Source organism: Manis javanica, chromosome 1 (genome assembly GCF_040802235.1).
Source record: "Manis javanica isolate MJ-LG chromosome 1, MJ_LKY, whole genome shotgun sequence".
NCBI classification, from domain to species: domain Eukaryota; kingdom Metazoa; phylum Chordata; class Mammalia; order Pholidota; family Manidae; genus Manis; species Manis javanica.
Window position 1 is genome coordinate 78905036 of NC_133156.1, and position 22689 is coordinate 78927724.

The window sequence follows — 22689 nt, forward strand, 5'->3', positions numbered from 1 at the left end:
TTCAGAAGATTGGAGACTGATGAGAATTAGGCTTGAGATGGATTAATGATTGTGCATTGAGCATTGACCCCCCTATACAGAATTTTATTGTTGTTAACAACCATTTGATCAATAAATATGAGAGATGCCCTCTCAAAAAAAAAAATCTTCATGGAAAGGTTTTGATGAAGTAAATACTGACCCAGTCCCATTTCCTTGACTCCCAAAATATACTTCAAATAAAGGAATAGAGTGGGGTCAGTCAAATTTGGTAAATAATAAGATATATTGTTAATATAAATCTAAAAAGATGTTTAGATAAACAATGTATTTTATGTGCTCATAATGCCATCTCTAGTTTTTGTTTTATTTTCTATCTATATACCTTTAGAGAATAAACAGGTTTAAGAATTACAATGGAACATACTTTCTCCCTTCAAGTCTTCAACAATCTAGGCATGCAGTTCTGTGGATTGGTAATAAGTGAGCTATACAGTTGCACTAGAGATTATGTGGAAGTAATATCTTGCAATAGACAATCATTTAAAAATATTCACATTCTTAAAAAATAGAGATTGTGAAAATCTAAGCAAAAACAAAGCTCCCAGTTAAATAATGTTGAATATAATAGCAAATAGGAAAAAAAAACACTTTCTATTAATTATACATTTTTAGAAGCTATTTCTTCTATGAAATTGACCAACAAATATATATGTCTTGAGATTATTCTACTAGATTTTAGATAGTTAGCTCAAATATTTTTCATCCCCAAGGAATAGATAGTTCAGAAATACTTTAGTAAAACACCACTGTTCATCTTTTACGTATATTTTGATGCTATGGTTTCTAAGGAGACTCAGAGAAGATTGTTAAACTAAGCTCAACAGCATAGCTAGGGCATCAGATTATATGCCATAAAATACAAAGAAAAGAAATTTTTTTAAAACTCTGCCATCACTCCCTATTCTCATTCCTTCTCTGGCAACTACAGTAAACCGTGGAAGTAGAAGAAGCTGATAGAATCCAGTGCCCTCATCAGTGAGACACCAGAAATCTCCAAGGTGTCTCTCCACATCCTGCTTGTGCTGGTAACATTCCTGACTTAAAACGTGGTATGTAAGTAAAAGATGCAGAAATTCTACAGCCCTTGCCCAGCAGAAATCCTTACACCTTACCCAACTCAAAATCTCAATTGCAGTACTTTTATTTAATCTGTATATTATTTCTAGGTCATAAACCTACAACTCTATGATTACAAAAGGAGGAAAATTAAAATGTAGTAATACTTTTTTGCTCTCAAGGAAATTGCAATTTAAACAGCAACATGAAAATACACTACAAATTTAAATGAATATTAAATGGGTCTAGGTTCCAGAATGAAAGAAAGGCAATTCAAATTGAGTACTTGAGGGTCTAACATATAATAGATATACAATGTATGGGAAGGAGGGGAAATCACAGGGTTAGTGCAGCAACTAGGGGCTAGAAAAACACCAAAGTTCCATGATCACTCCCACCTCTAGGACTGAAAGAGCAGGGGAGACCCCAGTTATCAGAACCAGGTGGGACAGAAAGCCGTCTGTAGGGAAGGGCCACCTGGTGGGAGTTGTGACCTGTGATGGAGGGATACAGACAGCCTCGGACAAACCTACAGGGAGGGATTTTGGAGGAATAAGCACCTGACCTCAATGTTTTCCCTCCCCCTCATCTATGCTGAAACCCACATGCTAAATCCAACAGGAAGCAAGAGGGCAAAGAACCCTATTAATATATGTAATCCATTCAGAATCACCTCCTTGGGCTACAGAGCAAGATGGAGAAGGGTGAGATTGGGAGCTGTCCAGCACATACATTTTAAAGATACACAAATTCTCACAGGTAGTCTTCAATTCTAAACACAGAGGGTTTGGGAAAGGGGGATACTTGGACAAGCTAGGTTCTCATTTAATTCCAAAATATACAAAAAATTCAGAAGTGCCTCAAATAAATGATTAGTCATAATGACTTGTCATGTAATGATGAGCAGGGCCTTCCTTTGGCTGTGCTCTACTGTTTTGTCTTCCTCAGCTGTATTAAAAGCTACAAAGTTCCTGAAAATGTAAGCATGTAGGAAAAAATTCTTCTGTAGAGGAGAGATTAAACCAGTTAGATTCTCCAAGCAAAATGCAGTCAAGAAAACACAGGTATGAGAGAACATACAATCTCTAAAACATTCAAGGATTTGATAAGATGAACATAAGCTTTGGAAAAAAACCTTTGAATCCACTGAATGCCTCAGAACGTCAGTAAAAAGTAAATAAGGAAAGAGAAAAAAGCTCTCCAAAGAGCAGAGAGTAGATACACAGCCTAAACCAGTCAATAGTAATAGCTAAATAGTCAATAATAATAGTTAATATTGAATTGAGGACTTTTTAGGAGCCAGGCATATTCTGTCAGGCACACGTCATGTATAGTCTCACATAAAGACGACATTCCTGAGAATTAGATCACTAGTCCTATTTTACAGATAAGTAAACCAGTTTTGAGACTAATAGTTACGCAGCCCACAGAGCTAGTAAACTGTGGAGGCAAGTATTCAATTTAGTTAAACATGGTTGACACAGTACTGGAAAACAAGAGCAGAAAAACTGAGATAATGTGAAGATTTATAAAATATCTTAATGTTTGTATCTTTCCCATAGTGTCATCAGCTGTTAAAATTGTACATCCTATCTTAACGTCTTTGCTTGTGCATAATACACACTATACAGCTAATACATCGACACTCAGCTATGCCAAAATATAGAGCCCTCTAAAATGTCTAAATTTACTTTGGAGATTGGGGAAAAAAAGTGTTTACTTGAAACAGTACATGAACTATTTTTGTAATTTGCATCTCTAATTATCTTAAAAATTTTACATAGCCAAACACGACATGCTATAATCCATCAACTGATAAAATACAGCATAGTAAATCATGATGTAATAGATCGTTTGCCATGGCTCAGTGCTTTCAATAATGATGTTATATAAATTTATATGAAAGCATGTTTAATACATATACATAGATTTTTAAAACAGCTCTCTTCTTCAAGAATGGATGCACACTAATACTCAACATCTCAACATTGCTCTTAAAATGTTTTTCATAAAACATCAGTAAAATATTCTACAGAAGAAAATTCATAGAACAAAATGATATTTTTACCATTACACTTCGTAGAGAATTCAATCTTATACCCATCACACATCTTAATCTTCCACATATAATAATAAAAATCTTTATGATCTATGGATAATTGGACTGGATACGTATAATCAACCCTCAATTATCACTTCAGAGGCAAGAGAGAAATCACACAGACACATGAAATGTTCAGAAATGCTGAGATAAAACAAGAATCAGAGAATCATGGCATTTAGAGCTGAAGAGACCTTAGAGATCAGCTACTCCAACCCCCTTATTTTACAGATGAATAAATTGAGCTCAGTGAAATGAAGAGATTTTAAAAGGTCACATAGCCAGGTTATTTGCAGATCAAAGACCTGTGGGTCTTCTGGCTTGAGCTCTTTCCACCATCCTACAATGTCCTTTGAAAACATCCTTCCAGGAACACTCCATTATAGTTTTCCAACTCTGCTCACCACATTACTTTAAACTTGTACTTAACCAGAAATAATCATTGTTTTTTTAAGACTTACAAGGATGCTCAGACAATCATTTGTCAATTGGTTAAGTTTAGCAACCTTTAGCCCACTGTACTTTGATGGAGATCTCAGGGACAAGAAAGCAGGAAAGCCAAAGAAAAATTATTTGAGTAAATGTCCTTAACTAAAAAACTCCATATAAATAAAAAGGGACTCATTCCTTTATTTAAAAACCTTTCATTAAGTACTTAAATGTTGTGATTTCCAAAGTTTCCTTCTGATAAAATTTCCTACCATTACTCGTCAGGATTCTAATGTAGCAGCCAGGTTAAGCCCAGTAATCTACATTCTTAATTGTATTTTTATCATTATACAAATTTGAGGAAACTTTTTCCAATATGTAAGTAACTGGTGTCCCTTTAGGCATGGAATGATTAATAAGAAAGAGACACTGGCTTCATGGAGCTTATAGTCTAGAGGTAGATATGGAGATATAAACAAATGATAGCCACATATTGAACCCCCATCTGATGAGAAAGGAAAACTTCCTGGGATGTAACATATGAACAATGAATGAAAATTTTTTATAGACAGAGATGGAAATAACATTTCAAGTAATGATAATGGCACGTACTCTGTTAGACATTAGATGTACAGACAGACAGGAGGAGAATGAGGAGGAAGATGTATAGAGCCAGTTTATGAATATGTGAAGAGTAAGGTTTGGCTGTACTCACAATTCGTGAAGAAATAGCCATGGAGACTGAGCAGTAATGGCATTTGGGGATCAGATCACCAAGGATATAAAGATCCAGATTCAGCAATCTCTGAATGTCCTTGAACATTAAAGAAGCACAATAAAATGAGGTATGCCCATCTAGCACTTTATATTTCAGTTGAAGCATTTTACGGATGTATCATATGTATCTCATTGTACTCCTATAATGTATGTAGTCACTTTGTTATTCTAATTTTAGAGAAGAAAGAGATCCAGTGGTGCGACATATGCCAGTTCACACAGTAGTAAGGTGGCACTCTAAGATCTGCTGAGTCCAGTTAGAATATTATGAACTGTACCATCCTACTTGTTCATGGAATTAATGGCCTACACGATAAGGAGCACATTTCAGGGGAGAAGGCGATATGTTTGATTTGGGTAACACAGAGTTTGAGGTGAATGTAAGACTTCCAGGAGAGGATTTCCAGTTGGCAGTTGGATGTATGGGTTTGTATTCAGGATGAAGACCAGTGTGTGGGCTACATTTGGAGTTATAATAAAGACTGAGTGTAGATACATTCACCCTGCTTTGTGAAGCCACAAGAATATTTGAAAAAGGGTTAGGGTGAAAAAAAGATGTCAGAGTGTGGGGGAACTAAAGAAAGAGAAAAATTATTTCTAAAAGAGAGTGATCAGCCATAAACTGAAAAGTGAATAGATTAAGGGCAGTGATAGTGAGAAGAGGCAAATAGTTCAGTAAGTGTAGCAGAGAACGGTGAAAGAGGTTGTTCTCTAGAAGTAAACATGGAAAAACTGAAAAAATTTGAACATGTTTTAATGACAATATGAAGGAGGAACTGGAGAGGAAAAGATAAAGATACAGTTTACATGGGAGATAATAGATGCAATGATGTTCTTATGAACAAGTATAACCAAGGAATTGAAAGAAATATTTGCTTTAGAATTGAGGGTCTTGCTCCTTGGTGGGGTTGAGGATGGATCTGGTGGCAAGCTGTGTTCTTATATCATTTCTAGCATTTTCTCTCTAAAGCAGGAATTAGCCATTTGCAGAGGATAAATAATGATGTGGTTGACTAAAAAGCTTGAAAAAAGAAAAATTTCAAAACAGGTACAATTGATAAAAAAGAGAACCAACTGAAGAAAGGAGGACCGCCAGACAGCGCAGAGGATCTAGTTGAGGTGAGAGATAATGGATTTGCAGTGTGTATGCAGTCTGATTTGTTTCCATCAGCACTCAGCAGCCCACATATAGGTGAAGGAAAGATGAATAACTGGATTGATTTAGAATTAGAATTCTAAAGAGCAAACAGAAATGGGAAGAGAAATAATTGGGAAGAGTGTGATTGATGTGATAGGCTGGAGTCTACATTGGATAGCAACGTAAGCAAAAGCAGGAAGGTTTGATTCTAAGGAAAGGAAGTAGAGAGGCCAGGATATTAGAAATCTTCACTTTTGTTGAAGTGTAAGTATAAAAAGAAATTTCTCTTCCATCATATCATTCACAACTCTGGCTTATAAATAATTTTAATCTCCAAAAGCAACAATTGGTAAAAATATGCAGAGTAATCTTAGGACTTGGTAACATCAGCCTAAGGTACCCACTGCATGAGTCAAAACATATTCAGTCAAGGGAATGAGAAGGCAAAGCCACAGACTTGGAGAAATATTTGAAAAAGACTTATCTGATAAAGGACTATTACTTAAAATATACAAAGAAAGCTTGAAACTCAAAACAACAAAACAAACAATATTAAAAAGGGGTCAAAAACCTTACCAGACAACTCATCAAGGAAGATACACAGATGACAAATGAGCATCTGAAAACATGATCCACATCATATGCCATCAGAGAAATGGAAACTAAAACAGCAAGATACTGCTATACACTTATTAAAATGGGCAAAATCCCAAACACTGAAAACACTAAATGCTGGCAAGGCCATAGGACATAGAACAACAGGAGCTCTCATTCATAGCTGGTGGGAATGCAAAATGGTACAGCCACTTCAGGAGACACTCTGGTGGTTTCTTACAAAACTAAATATACTGTTACCAAATGATCCAGCAATTCTGCTTCTTTGTAATTACTCAAAGGAGTTAAAAATGTATGTACAAAAACCTGCACATGAAAATTTACAGAATCTTTATTCAAAATAGTCAAACTTGGGAGAAACCAAGATGTCCTTTAGTAGGTAAACAAATAAACTGTAGTACACCCAGGTAATTGAATATTAATCAGTGATAAAAAGAAATAGGTTATCAAGCCTTGAAAAAACCGTGCATATATGGTCAATTAATATGTGATAAAGGAGCCATAAATATACAACAGGGAAAAGACAGTCTCTTCAATAAATGGTGCTGGGAAAACTGGACAGCTACATGCAACAGAATGAAACTGGATCACTGTCTTACACCGTACACAAAAGTAATCTTGAAATGGATTACAGACCTAAATATAAGACATGAAACCATAAAACTCTTAGAGGAAAACATAGGCAAAAATCTCTTGAACGTAAGTATGAGCAACGTTTTCCTGGACATGTCTCCTCAGGCAAGGGAAACAAAATAAAAAATGAACAAGTGGGACTATATCAAACTAAAAATCTTTGTTACAGAAAGAACACCATCAACAGAACAAAAAAACAGCGTACAGTAAGGGAGAATATATTCATAAACAATATCTGATAAAGGGTTAATATCCAAAATACATAAATAACTTACATGCCTCAACGACCCCCCCAAAAAAAAATTAAAAATGGGCAGAGGACCTGAAGAGATTTTTTCCAAAGAAGAAATACAGATGGCCAACAGGCACAAGTAAAGATGCTCCACATTACTAATCATCAGAGTAATGTGAAAACAACAGTGAGATATCACCTCACACCAATTAGAATGGCCATATACAAAAGACAAGAAATAACAAGTGTTGGCAAGGATGTGGAGAAAAGGAACCCTCCAAACTGTTGGTGGGAATCTAAACTGGTGCAGCCACTATGGAAAGTAGTATGGAGTTCCTCAAAACACTTAATAGAAATACCATACAAACCAGTAACTGTACTTCAAGGAATTTATCCAAAGAAAAAATCTCTGATTCAAAAAGATATATGCACCCCTATGTTTGCTGCATTATTTACAATAGCCAAGATATGGAAACAACCAAAGTGTCCATAAAAAGATGAATGGATAAAGAATATGTGGTATGTGTACAATGTTGAATATTATTCAGCCATGAGAAAAGAAAGAAATCCTGCCACTTAGTACAACATGGATGAACCCAGATGGTATTATGCTCGGTGAAATAAGCCAGGCAGATAAAGAAGAACAACATATGATTTCACTTATTTGGGGAACCTAAAGGCAAAACAAAATGAACAAAATAGCAGGAGACTCAGAGACACTGAGAAGTGACTGGTGGTTACCATGAGGGAGAAGTTGCAAGGATGAGGGGATAAAGGGACACAAAAATTTCAATCATAATATAATTTGGGCACAGGGATGGAAGTGCAGCATGGAGAATATAGTCAGTGGTTCTGTAACATCTTTCTATGTTGACAGATATTAACTGCACTAGTTGTGGTGAGGATTTACTAATGTAACTATTGAAAAAAAAAAGAACCTTAAATTCATATCACCAAGTGAAAGATCCCAATCTGAAAATGTCACATGTTATATGATTACAACCATATGACATTCTGGAATATACAGAACTATGGAGAGAGTAAAACCATCAGGTTGCCAGGGGTAGTGGGGAGACCAGGGTAAATAAGCAGAGCACAGAGGATTTTTAGGGCGGTGAATCTGCTCTGTATGATTCTATAATGATGGATACATGTCACTTCACATTTGTTCGATGTGCAACACCAAGAGTGAACCTAAATATAAACTCTGGACTTTAGGTCAATGTAGGCTCATCAAATATAACAAATGTATCCCTCTGGTGGGAGATGTTGATAACGGGGAGGTGGGAGCTAGGCATTTGTTGGGGGAAAGGGGTGTACAGAAAATCTCTATACCATCCTTTCAATTTTTCTAGGAATCTAAAACTGCTCTTAAAAAAAAAAGTCATGTAAACCAAAACATATTTACATGCAGTTCCTGTTATATGAAATAATGTAGTCTTTGATAAACTATTAAATCATGTTTCAGAAAAAGCCCAATTAGATATGATATATTCACCATATTATACCATTCAATATCATAAGATTTAAAATACCTCTGGCTTAACACAGCAGTAACTCTCCAAACACTGTCTCCAGACCAGCAGAATGAGCAAACCTCAGGAATTTGTTAAAAACAAAGTCTGCCACCCACTCCATTATTGAATCAGAAACTCTGAAGGCGGGGCCCAGTGAACTGTTTTTTAACAGGCCCTCCTGATAATTCTGATGCACACCAAAGTGTGAAAACTACTGCAATACAGTAATCTCACGGGTGTAAAGTGACGTCAAAAAGATCAGCCTAGATTTCTAATAATTGTGATTTCAACTTATATTCTCTGCCAAACTTCTTTCAAAAAACATAGTATCAGACCAATTTCTTACGACCAAGGACAGACTGACCAGTCATGAGAAAGATTCTGGGGCCATACAGCTGAAAACAAAAACAAAAAGAAGACCCATAGGGCTCTGAATGTTAGGAGAGTAAAAAGGAGAAAAAAATCAAATTTTGATAGAATACTCTGGGTTTATATACTTAGAAGCACATGTAGCTTAGTTCCTTCAGTTTGGACTGTTGTTAAAAATATTGCCATCTATAAAAGAAAGAAACCAAGGGCTTTCACAGATGATAGAAATGGTTTTGTAATTTAAACATAATTTTACAGGATTAATGAAACAGATTCATTCGATGGGAATTTCCTGGGCCCTGCATCCTGCCTCCAAAGTGAAGGATTTAATGAAATCCTGAAGATGGTGCTCATTTCACTTTAAAAGATTTGGCAGTTTTAGGTAAAAAGGAGGTGACTGGGGAGGAGGAGACAAAGGAATATGAGGAAGGGAGGCCATCATGGCTACAAGATAAAGTAATTGACGAGTCCAGTTGAGACATGGGAGCAAAAAACAAACTTTGGTCCCAAAGCATAGATTCCTCTATAAAGGTAAGTAACAGTTCAAGAAAATTCAGCAATGTTATTACATGATAAACAGCAGTGTGATCTCTTGCTGAATTATTTCTTCTGCTTTTTGTTTCTTGGGCAACTGTAGCTAAGGATGGTAAGATGAAAATTAAACAGCTAACACAAAACGAGTTTCTAGTTTTCCCTGAAATTGAGTAAGACTAACATATAAGTGAGACTCCTTAAAGAGTCAATTATCCATTATAAATCTCTTCCATAAAGAACTCATTACATCACACTGACTGGCAGCTAAATCAAAGTGAATTAACCAATTGGTGGGGAAAGGAAAGGGGAACAAGTAATGGTCTAAAGTCACTTATGACCTAATAAAACTTCCATTAAAACATTTAATTTATAATAGAATGCAGTAAAATTATTACTAATGTTTACTTCCAGTTATAAGAGTACTTTTTGATTGCAATTTTTCATATAAATTACTCTGAGGTTAAAAAATCCAATACAATATTTAATATCAAATTTAGAGTGCCATTCTTGTGACATGGTATAACTCATGAACATACTGTTAAATCATAAATAACTGATGTGAGCACAAAATATTCAGGATTTAATTCTATAATTGATGTATAAATTATTGCAAATTATGAATTACTATGATGTCCTGTATATGGCAATGAACCTATTCTCACAGTTATCTATAATGTATAGGATCTTAGATGCTAAGCCAGGGTATTTGTGTTTCTGTAACAAAGGATTTCTTTTTCTTGATACATGTTATGGCCTAGCCTCATTAATTCAGAAAAAAGAAACTACAATTAAAGAAAGTCTTCAGAGGTTCTAAAGTCATCTAAATTTTGGAGTGGTAGTGACATGAGTGTTATTAGCTAAATTAATCCTGTTAATTTAAATATCTTACCTTGGAAACAAGACTACATATTATAGGGTCACCTTAAACCTGCTCTTCTTACATGATTTTATAAAACAATTTGTAATAGTAAATAGATTACATATTAAGCTTATAGGTAGGTATATAGAAACTATTCATATTTTAATCTAATACTTTTGCTGTAATTTCACTGACCTCTGTGAGAGAAATTTAGGGCCAAAATTAGTATTTTATATATATAAATTGTACAACTGTGAAATACATATCTCATACCTCTATATTGGCTAGAAAACTTCTAAAAACTACTTTTTTTGATAAATTTTTATTCTTCTGGTTGAAAATAAAAGAGCTAGTTATTTAGAATGATTATGTAGCTATATCTGTATCTATTATATTCCTTCCTCATTTTCCTGATATGAAAATGCGCTTAACTTATGAGCTTAAGTTTCCTTAACATTTCACTCAACATTTACAGATTTCACATTTTGAAATACATGCATAAGTTTTAATATATACCACCAGGTAAATATCTTACCTTGGAAACAATACCACATATTAATAGGGTTACCTTAAAGCTACTCTTCTTACATGACTTATAAAACATTTTGTAATAGTAAATAGATTACATATTAGGCTTATGGAGTTTTATTTTCAAAATGTGATGTATTTCAACATACACACAGTTATAGGATGATAACAAATCAATAGTAGTACGTAGGTGACAAAGTTCTGTCACTGAGACACCCGAAAGCATTCCCTTAACATGCTTTCTTATTTCTTATTGTTTTCTTGAATGGAAAAGAAGAACAACGCTACTTAAAAATAATTTTGCAGTAATATGGATAAGTTAAACATAAAACTGCATTGTCATATTAATAGATAAAGGTTTTTTTGAAGTATGGTCAATTTATTGATTTGAGCATGTAAAAGTCTTCCTATTACTTAGGCAGCTTTCTTTTGTTACATCAAGAATGGTAATTTTATTGAAAAAGGCACAATAGAAGATGATTGATTGTCTGCTTTTGTCATGGAGATGAATTATTGCAGAACTCATACATGAAAAAATAAAAGCATTGTTCTATAAATTGGCCCTTGATGCTCTGTTCACTTGAGTTCATTGTTCATAGACTCTAACATGAGCTAATACTAAATAGTATAGTAAATAAAAGCATTTTTTTTGTTGAAGCAAAATTACTTTCTTCACTAATGAAACTCAGCTTTATGAAATAACAGTGCCTGCCAGCGTGCTACATTTAAAATGTATAATTTAATCTATGCCAAAAGCTGAGTAGTAACAGAAAGTTTGCATAGCTATTATCATTTTATTAAATTAGTAATAAGAGTGCATAATGAAAAATGAAAAACTTTTTATTTAAAACTTAATGGGAAGGCAGTGCACAAGCAATGCAAATTAAAAAGTGGTACATTTAATTTTAGACAGTTGAATAAAATCTATTAAGAAAAAATATAATTGTCAGTAACCGTTGAATGACTCCAATAACTTTTTAATCAAAAAATTAGAATCATGACTATCAAATTTTTCAAGACTTTTAAAAGGATAAAATATTAGAATACAAAAAAGTTTCATTAACCATTATGTCTCAAGACATGAAATACTACTTTTAAATAGATTAGTGTCATGACAACTTATTTGCTTCTCAGAGAAATTATTTCTTTATATTTGAGGCATGGATAGCATCTAATGTAAGTTTGCTTTTGGGGTAGATTTTATGAAGTTTGCTTTTTAGATAGATTTTAATGTCAGTGACAACTGGATCTCTCCAGCTATGCTAATTTTAACTTAGTTTGGTTTTTTTCCCAATGCACTATGATATGCTGAGAGACAGAACACTTCATTCTAGATACAGCTATCACCTGGTGTTTGCTAAATCACTGTGAAATTCCTGCAACAGCTGTTTGTTCCTGGGGAAACATTCACTTCATATTGCAGCAATAAACTGATCATTGCCAATTAAATGCCCATTAATTGTGTAAGCAAGGATTACTGCCAGATGTTTACATTAGAAAGAAAAATATCCTTTGCTATTTATTTTCCACTTAAAGCTATCCCTTTTTATGTAAATAATTACATATATGAATCTTGTTTTTTATAATATGCCACAAATTTCAATTCAAAAATTAATAAAACAATCTCTCCATAGATTCAATAGAGGATGAGCTAGGGTACATCATTATGTATAATAAAAAGAAAGCTTGGGCAGAATCACTTTTTCAATGCAAAAAAAAATGCTCAAATATTACACAGTGACTCATTTTTTCTAGTTTGTTTCATTTGCTATGTGATGTGTTTCCTGAAGTTGTCTTTACTTCCACTTATTCTATCAGAGTAATAAGGCAATGGAATTGTGTTTTTATAAGTTGAGATTAAACAAACTCTTACATACCTTATAATGGAGAAGAAAATGGTAAAAGTAAAGGAATATGAAATAAATGCAGGTGGCATTTTTAGATTTTTAGTTACATCTCTCTGCCTTTGTATTTACCTGGAGCTTCATTCTTTCTCAAAACATTAAATTCTTCTCCAGAATGCATTCGTGATGAAAATGAAACATGCACTTAATAATATGTTGTCCCAAGTAATTTATTTCTCAACACCAAAACAAAAAGGGAATTAAACATTAACCATAATCAATATATTTATTACCTCTTTTAGTGTCTAAATAAATGGTGAAAGTTAAAGAATAAAAGTGCTTCCACAGCCATACGTGCCTATAAATCATGTGTTTTAGATAGGAGAGCTTTCATGGAATACATCATATTCATATTTCCTTACAGTTGTGCCTCCACGCTTTTATAAGGAATAGCAAATTCATAGACATGTCCTCCCTGTTAGAGTCACTGATTCCAGTCCCTCACAACCAGCCATACAATGTATGCAAACAACAACAGAAAGATTAGGTGCTGTTCTGATCGCCACTAGACTGAACCATACCTCCTCTTTGGAAGGTGATCACAGGACACATTCAGGGATGTGGAAGACATGAAACAGTAGCATCTGGCTCCTTAAATATCTCCACAGGCATTTGTAATGGCATCTTTGAAGTTTTCTCTGCATCTGTCACATGTTTAGACTGCACATTGACTGCCCCAGCTGAGCACGATTTTGATTCTTTGAGATTTTGAATAGGTAATCTGTTTGAGAATAAGGCTCGGGAAAATCTCTCATAATATCCATACACAAGCTCTTTCATGATTAAAAAAGGGGGTCCTCATTCCCATAACTGTTATTTTTTAATGCTGAGATGATGCCAGCCTGTGGGTTAATAATACAGCCTGCAATTACATTCCAGCTTTGTACAGAACCTGTACTCAAAAATCACATCTCATCTAGTTTTTTTTTTAAACAGTATTATAGAAATTACTACTTGAGAAGAAGGCCTCTGTAAATGTGATGTGTGCATAATCATCTTGGCACATGATTACAAAAGAAATCTGACCACTGTCAACTCAGTTTGAAAATCATTTCTGATTCAACCTATTGAGCATCAAGTGCATCGAGTGCAGAATATAAGAATAAAGGGTGATTTGACTGAAATGATAGTTTGAGTGCTATTGACTTTGCATCTATTAAATTAGTATACTTCTAACAATTAAGTCATAAAAACTCTAGTTAACCCACCTCCGTATGTGTACAGATGATTTTCTACTATTAACAGGTCCTTAAGATATATCGAACAGCCCCATAAATACAAATTGTGACTATTAGGAATAGCTTCATTCTCTCCAATTCCATGGTTGTCCTACTTTAAATTTTTGAAGTTGACAAAATCTTTGTATCTCTAAACTCATTTCTATTTTCATCAGTGAGGAAAGTGCCTAATAAGTTCACTGACCCTAAGATATCAAAGGCTTAATATTTTACTCTCTCTTAAAGTTTTTCATTTTAAAAGAAGGCAATATGTCCACCACAAAGGTCACCCCATGTATTGCCATGGCTTTGTTTGCTTGTTTGTGATCTTCACTATATGTCTGCTTGATATACAGGTATACAATTTGCATGCATATATGTCTTCATATGCACACATTTGGGTCTCCAATTTAGGTCTGCAGGAATGGTTGGAAAGAAGGAAAATGTTTCTAATGACTAATTTGAGCATGCACATCTATGTACACATACCAACATAAACAGGAAACAATCACTGTTTTAAGACAGAAAGTTTTCTGAACCACATTAAATTATGTCATTTTGGCCATCATTTTCTCTATTTATAAGATTGTATAGGTTATTTCATAGAAGTTACGAACAGATTTTTTTTCCCTTATATGTCAAAAAGAACACCACATTTAACTTATTGAAATATGAAAACCAGCCCCAGGAAAAAACTGACAAAGTATACTCCTACTTTGAACACAGTAGGTTATCAACAGAAATTAAACTATTTACACAAATGAGCTGACCTATGAATTTCAGCAGTGAGAAACCTGAGATGAGGCATATAGCATGTGACAAAAATGAACATGGAACCCTGGAGAGATGGCAACTATTTGTAAAGAAATCTACATCCACATGATATTCCACATGAAGAGAATAAATAGTGTTCCATTTATTCTTCTATAATGTGTCCCTTCTACTTTCAAAACTAGATCATTAAGGAGTGTATAGCAGCTCCTTTCTTCTCCCTTCTGCCAACTTGAGGGTAACTCTCTTCGAAGTCTGAGGTTACTAAAGGCAATAAGTCCACCACAAAGGTCACCCCATGTATTGCCATGGCTTTGTTTGCTTGTTTGTGATCTTCATTATATGTCTGCTTGATATACAGGTGTACAATTTGCATGCATATATGTCTTCATATGCACACATTTGGGTCTCCCAATTTAGGTCTGCAGGAATGGTTGGCATAAAATGCACAGCTTGGGGATTCTGATGGAATCTGTGTCATAGTCCCAGATACAATATAAAAATGTCAAAGTATGCTGTATGTCCCCAGAAAGCACAGTAATGAGAAACCATAATATGGAAGTGTGGATTCAGTGGTTCAGATGCCCTTGCTACTTCACAAGTTAAAAACAGAGAAATGTCTACCGTGAATGCATTTGGCTACAATGGTGCATCTCTAAGTGATAGAGCCCACTTTTGGTATTGGTTGGCAGGTAATGATATGAAACATGAATGAGAAATCTACTCAAGAAATAACCTGTCAGTCTGCCTTTAATCTTTGTTTTCAAGCATCCATGCCTCATAGTTTTTTCCTCATTTTCTTTATGAACAACTAAGGAAGCATTCTGGAACAAATTACTGATTTGAATGGTTGTTAAAAAGAAACTTGGGTGGAAAATTAGTGTATATTATATTATAAGTGTAAAGTATAAGCTATAAAAAACTCTAGTTTCTACTGATTCTGAAGAGAGATGTAGAGAGGAGCTTCAGAGAAAATAGGCAGTTGCTTATATTAAGCTAACCATTTATTTTTCAAGAAACATTTATTAAGTCACTACTGAGTTCCAAAGATTGTGAGAAACCATGGTGTAGTGGGAAAAAAATACTAATTTTCTATAAAGATTTTAATTCTGTTTCTTCTACTACTGGCTGCTAACCAAGAGTAGACTACTCTACTTTTATAAGCACTAATTTTCTCATTTGTAAAATAAAAAGAGTGAAATAGATATCTAAGTACCTTTCAGCTCTAAAGCTCATTACTGAATTTTTCATTTTTCAGTCAGATAGTGTGCCATATTGTAACTGTAGCCCATGGGTCTGCAGACTGCTGCTCCAGACTCCTCAAACTGAGCAGAGCATTTCCCATTCCCACAATCCCATTCATATCATGAGATTACTCTGATATTAGTCTTAAAATACAAAAATGCTGGAAAAAGAAAACACCTATACTTAGAAAAGGAGCACAAAAGCAGGGCTCCCCAGAGTGCAAACAGTAGAACATGAGGTCTAGAATGACAGTGTGCCTTCTAATTTATCACATGAATTTGACAAAATCTCATGTATGTTTTATGAGACATTACTCTTACAGTCTTCTTCATAAGAAAAAATGTGGTGATCAAATAAGTCTAAAAAAATCCTCTATGCTACCAATCTTAAAGATTCAGGAATAGCAGTTCTGAGAAGTCTTACTGTTAAAAAAAAAAGTTTAATGCTTATCTTTTCCAAATTTTTCAATGCACATGATTGTAGAATTCAAACACTGCAGTAGGAAATTAAACCAAGACTTGGCTCAATGGATTACTTAGGGAAAAAACCCAAGGTAACTAGGGCTAAGCCACCAATGAAGATTCCATTCTGCAGCCTTCACAAAAGGGCCCGTAGCCAAGATGGTGTTTGTTGTTAAACATACCAGCCACCCACAAATTTCAGTACTTCTGCTATGGGTCAAAAGGATGTCAGGTGAACACCATATACTCCTTACTGTTTAGGGAGTACAGATTATTTTCAAGAGTAGCTATAATGTTGCAAGGAATACAGGTTTTTGAAGTATAGATACACACAGTTCAATGGTATGTGTGCATACATATTCATGCTCAAATTACTCATTAGAAACATTTTCCTTATTTTTTCCTATTTAAATGGGTTGTGAATAACAGTGACTTGTATACAACTGTTAATCCAAAACAATGTCAGTCTCCATTGATGAAATCTCTGTGAAGGAATTCATAATAATTTAATTCACATCCAAGGTTTCTCCCTTTGCTGAAGTAACTATACTTCCTGATGTTTCTCGGACATTCTCAATTGCTTGTTGTTTGCAGTATGATGGTTCATAATACCTCTTTCACTTTCAAAAGTTCCTGGATTAAATAAGAAACTACATGGTCACTTGACCCATTACTTCCTCTATGTTAATGATTTTCAAATTTCTTTATTAGACCAAATCCTGTGCCTAAATTACAGAAACTCCATTATGAGAAACTACTTGATATCTTCACTGGAAATCTCCACCAAAAGGCCAACTATGCATAAGTGAATTTATGCCATACATTCAGTGGTTTTTACCAAGTCTTCTATCCCTTAGTGACTATCAGCTAAGGGGCTTGAAAGATCAGACAAGGGAAGCAGCAGTTTCCTCTAAGTATATGCTTAATCTGCCTATGTAGCTCTGCTCCACACACTTCCAAATGTTCCCTACCTATGATATTGAAGAATGGGTAACGGAGTTTTGCTCCATGCTAGATATTGAGGATTGGAATTTCCCAATATAGAAAAAGGAGGCAGTAAAACAAAATTTTATGAGGACCCATTGATGCTGCAGCCAGAATCATTCAGGTAATGTAAAGGGGTCGATTCAACATGACTTTCTAAATCGGGTTTATGAGAACCACACATTCACCATTAACTGCTGATCTACTGAGAGGAATGACTAGAAAAGAGTAGAATACAAACACAAGAATTTCTCAAAGTTAGCACCCTCTGCATCTCTTTTCCAGGACATTGAAAGCAGCACCATGCTTCTGTGGCCCCTCTGCTAACTCTTAGCCGCACTTACAATCAAGACAACAGTATGAAAGTAAAACTGGACTCCTGGAACATAGGAAAACCATCCTCTCAAGAACAAGCATCTATCCAGCAGGAAAAGCAGGCATGGAGGACTCACCTTTGCCTTGCCTGTTACCCCCCAGCAGGTGAGCCTTCACTTTATCCTCACCATATACACCTTATTTGTCTAAACTCTCAGTTTCCCACTTGTACAGCTGTAGGAACCTCCTCACTGTCCTGCCAGTAACCACTCTTGCCTCACCCCAGAGAAACTAGATATTTAAAAATGAAAATTCATTAATGTTATTTGCCTGTTCAAAGCTCATTAATGGGAGTTCAAAGCTCTCATTGCCTTCAGAATAAAGATCCAAATTTTACTATGGTCTAGAAGATTCTTCATGAACTGGTCTACGCTTATCCCTAAATTATCATTTTAAACCATTTTCCACACACTCCCAAATCTTTTACTACCCTAGACTTTGTTCAGCTCCTTGAGAGCACCCCTTGCCCTTCCATTTTATGTCCTCCTCTGAATAACCTGTCTAATGTGCTTGGAATAGTCTCCATCATCTTCCTTGACACCTATCACATTTCAGACCTCTGCTCAAACACCATTTCCTCTGGGAAACTTTTCTTAACTCCAAGACTAACTTCTCGCATACCTGAAATATACTCTGATGCCTCTACAAATTTTCCCATCTAGCATTCAACCTAAAGTTTGTCAATTTTTACTTGTATGACTTTTGATCACAAACTATCTGAACTAACCCTTTTTCATTATACTTTTAAGCAGAGTGCCTGTTTCAGAGTATGTTCTAAATAAATATTTACTAAATGTACAAATGACTAAGTGCCAATGTAATACATACACTCTTTATTGCCAACAGACATGTAAAGTGAAAGCCATCCTTCCAGGAGAGAATCTTAAAGGATCAGATTATTGTAGCTTCCCATAAAAAAATTTGTGATTTTTTTTCATTCAAACATTTATCCAAAATTCACTATCATATTAGTTGACTATGATATACTTGATTAATGATTAATGATCACTTATTATGTAGATTAGCACTTTTAGATTTACCTTAAAACTATTCAAAATTTGAGGAGTAGCTCATCCTCTTAGCATGGAATTTTTTGGAAACTTGCCTTATATGATATTTCATGGTTTTAGAAATCTTTATTATATTCTTTTCTGACTACAGCAGACAGATTGATGCTCTATCTGATGCTCTACACAGATTCCCTTAACCAGGACAGCACTTTCATCTATCAGCCACTATAAATGTTGGTTGCTAACAGGTCACAGCTGACCCCTTCACCAGAGAATTGCCCTTGGCTGATGGGGGCCTTCTCTCTTCTAAGAAAGAAGATGAAATTATGAGTTCATGGCCACTAGGTCACCGAATAACTAGCACATCTTAACACATGTAAAAGTACTAATAAAAAAATAACATTTCAAAAACAGCATTTTTCTTCCAAAAAATATTTGTCATTGCTATTTCAAAACTGCAAGACTTGATAAATGTCATTTCAAAATTAAGTTATAGGATTGAGATTTACAAAGGTAACTTGGTATACCAGGAGAAAGTCTTTCTCCTACCTCATCCAGCCCAGTGTAGATTAGAAATAAAATCATTCTAATTTATGATGTATTTAACAAATTCAAGCAATAATCAGGCCATCAGTCAAATGACATAGCTAATGACAAAATCATCATAATGCTATACTTGAAAAACTACATATTGAAAAAAGAATTAAACTGTGTTAATTGTTCAACAATCTTGCTTTAAGAGCCAAAGGGGGAAAAAAACCTAAAGGACTAAAATTAAGTGGCTCAATGTCCTATTCTGGACCAAACAGCTTCAGTCACTTATAGATCTCTAGAGATCCAATAAGTGTTCATCAATTAAAATAAGAGAAAAAGATAAACAACTCTTGTCAACATGGCTATTAATTTCAGAAGTATAGCCAGCTACTTACTCGGTCTCAGCTTGATCCCTGGTGAATAAAACTGGTTGGTACATAACTGACCATAGTTCACATAAGGTGACAGCTTCGAATCTCAAAGGTCCAAGATAAAGACTGCAGGGAATTCTAATGTCAAAGACTGCAGCCGAATGTTTTCTTGGGGAGCAGTGCTAGAAGGTAACTTTAATTGTCAAGCTGAAAAAAGTCACAGTGACAAATATGTCAAGTATTCTTATTTAACACAAAATAATTTAAGTCTTATCTAGACATTACTACTGTGGTAAAACCTTAAATTTAAAAATCTCTCCAATTCTATTTCCTATTTAAGGTTTTTAAATTTTAATACAGAAAGAAAAATTCTACTTTGAATATACTGTTGGTAGCCATAGAAATGCTTTCTTTAATTAGATTGTATTATATCTTTAAATTATTTTAAGTATAAGAAAATAAGAATAAGGTAAGCTCATTATTGAATGAACATATACAATCTTCTTCATAATTTGGTTTATTATTCATACTATACTTGATTATTAACATGCATAGCTATTTAAATGCCACCCTTTCTCTTTTGAGCAATGTTTATATTTAGAGGATTAGATCTTAAAAATTAAATGGAAAAAAATGAATTAGTAATTTTTCTACCAAACATAGAATAAAATCTTTACCTAAAATAATAAAAATAAAACCAATTTTTCCAGGTTACTGATATACAGCTAAATAATGAAAATTCCTAAATTACAAACAATTCCTTTTGTGTTTCAGAATGTTTATAGTAAATGTAAAATCAAACTCATGGTTATCCAATTATTGTATTTATTAAATATGTTAGATTGGAATATGTTTAAATTATAAGAATATGTTCAATTCAGTGGTTATTATGTTTGACATTAATTAGCAATTTTTGAACACATGCTTCTAATTTAAAAATCTTCCAGGAAGATCATATCAATCAATAATAATAAAATAGTGGAAATATTGTATGTATTCTTCGATATTTAAAAGAATAGTGTTATTACAATGGTAGGATTATTATTGTGGATGTTTTTCTTCAACAACATATGACAATAATTTTTACAATTCTTTCCTTAATTTTAGTGAGAATATTAGCCAAAGAAGTTATCAATTGAAGAGTGAAACTCACTAACCTCCTTTCACAGGGACACCTGTCCTGCAACTGTTGCAGAGAAATGTCTCAAAACCAAAAAGCCAAGTGCTCACTAGCAACTTGAATATTAAGGACTGTCATCATGTAAGGCCTCATTACCCAGTAGAAATCCTGGAAACTTGAGAAAAAAGCAAGGAAAATGTGGGTGAAGAATGGAAACAGTAGGAGAAAAAAATTTAGCCAAATTTAACAAAATAAGTAATGAGTTTTTACTCTAAATGAAAACTTTTCTCATATATGTGATATTTTGGAAATATCTTTAGCCAAAAAATTCCAGATGTATTAAGAAAGAATTTATGGTTAATTAACCAACAATGATTCTAGTCCCTTCACCACTGTAACCCACCTTAAAGAAATCCTTCCCAATAATTGTGTAAATGAGACATTTCCTACTAGTTGATAGGAAGATAATTACCTAACAGGAATTTTCAAAGTTATAAAGGCACATTATAGTTTAGAGTAATCTTATTAAAAATCAAATTCACAACATCAACAGATCCTTCCTGTGCCATGTAATTACATTACAGAGATTTAATTGAAATAAACTGGAAATGAAACCTGGCCTAGCACAGGCATGTACTGGTGGTTAAGGCTCAGCAGGGTGGTACTAGTTCATTAAATATAATCTTCACATATGTCTATATTCCATTTTAAGAAAATATTAAAAGGACAGTAACTTAATTGAACAGATTAATATATAAATACAATTTCTCTTATGTATGTAAAACATACTTGAAAACAATCATATAGATAAAGACAAACTATGACTGTATGCAAAAAGAACTGGTTTTCTTTTCTCCAGGGTACTTAAGGGCAAAAGATTACCTATAGAAAAATTAAACATTCATAATGTTGGTATATGAATTAATATAAAAATAATTAACAAAAAGTCCCTATTACAAAAATTTCTAGGCCTCAAGTTTTGGTTTCTCAAAGTGATAAGACATAGTGCATAAGCCGATGGCATCATAAATGCATCAGCAGCCACTGAAAGGCCACAACAAGGTCAGAGATGACATCATTGCTAACCCCTTTGCAGCAACTCTGGATTCTGAGGATCCTTAGGAAAGTGAGCCAACTACAGTTTTCTCATATTTTTTCCACCCAAGAGCATGAATTTATCCAGGTATAAGTTTTATAAGTTCTACCTTAAGCTCAAATAAACTAACCAGAAAAGTGAGTTTCTATTTGGGTCTCTGTGGCACTGGGTGCGAGGCATCAAGATTCACAGGTCAACAGAACAAGTGTGCATGCGTTTGGAAACAGCCCACATATATTTATTAATGAATAACATGAGAAAACCCCTTTATGTAAATGTTGCACAATCCAAATAAAGGAATCCCAGCATGAGAGCTACGCGGCCCTTGGCCACTGGGTCTGACCAAGTAGAGCAAGGCGGGCGCTCTCAAAGCAGGCTGAAGGCAACAGGGGCAGTGGTAGCATTGGTGGTGATGGTAAGAAGAAAAGGCCAAAGCACAGGCCTCCGATGACAATGCAGGTCATGGAAGGGATATTCACTGGGAATTTAAAAGTCTAAAGGGTAGACTTTAAAAAATCTTTACAATAGATTTGCTAGAGCAATTTTTTTTCATAAATACAAATTTCTTTGTCATACATTCCATATTTTTAAAGAAGTAATAGCAAATCAAAACCCTTCTATATTATTTTGGAACTAACACTTAGCAGAAATTCTAAACTAGCTCCAACACAAAAGGGGATTGCCTGGCTCACCCAACTTCACAGTGGGCTTGATTCCGCAGCTCCACTATGTCAACAAGGAACCTATTTTTTTTCATTGCTTGGTTTTCCA

The 22689-nt window shown here is 34.3% G+C and overlaps 1 long non-coding RNA gene across 1 annotated transcript; it reads left to right on the forward strand.

The window, feature by feature from the left end:
• The first annotated feature begins 309 nt into the window (after positions 1–309).
• LOC140848396 (uncharacterized) lies at positions 310–22140 on the forward strand. The gene is made up of 3 exons (XR_012129214.1): positions 310–1091; positions 17698–17892; positions 20810–22140. It is a non-coding gene; the product is annotated as an uncharacterized lncRNA (long non-coding RNA).
• Positions 22141–22689: the final 549 nt, after the last annotated feature.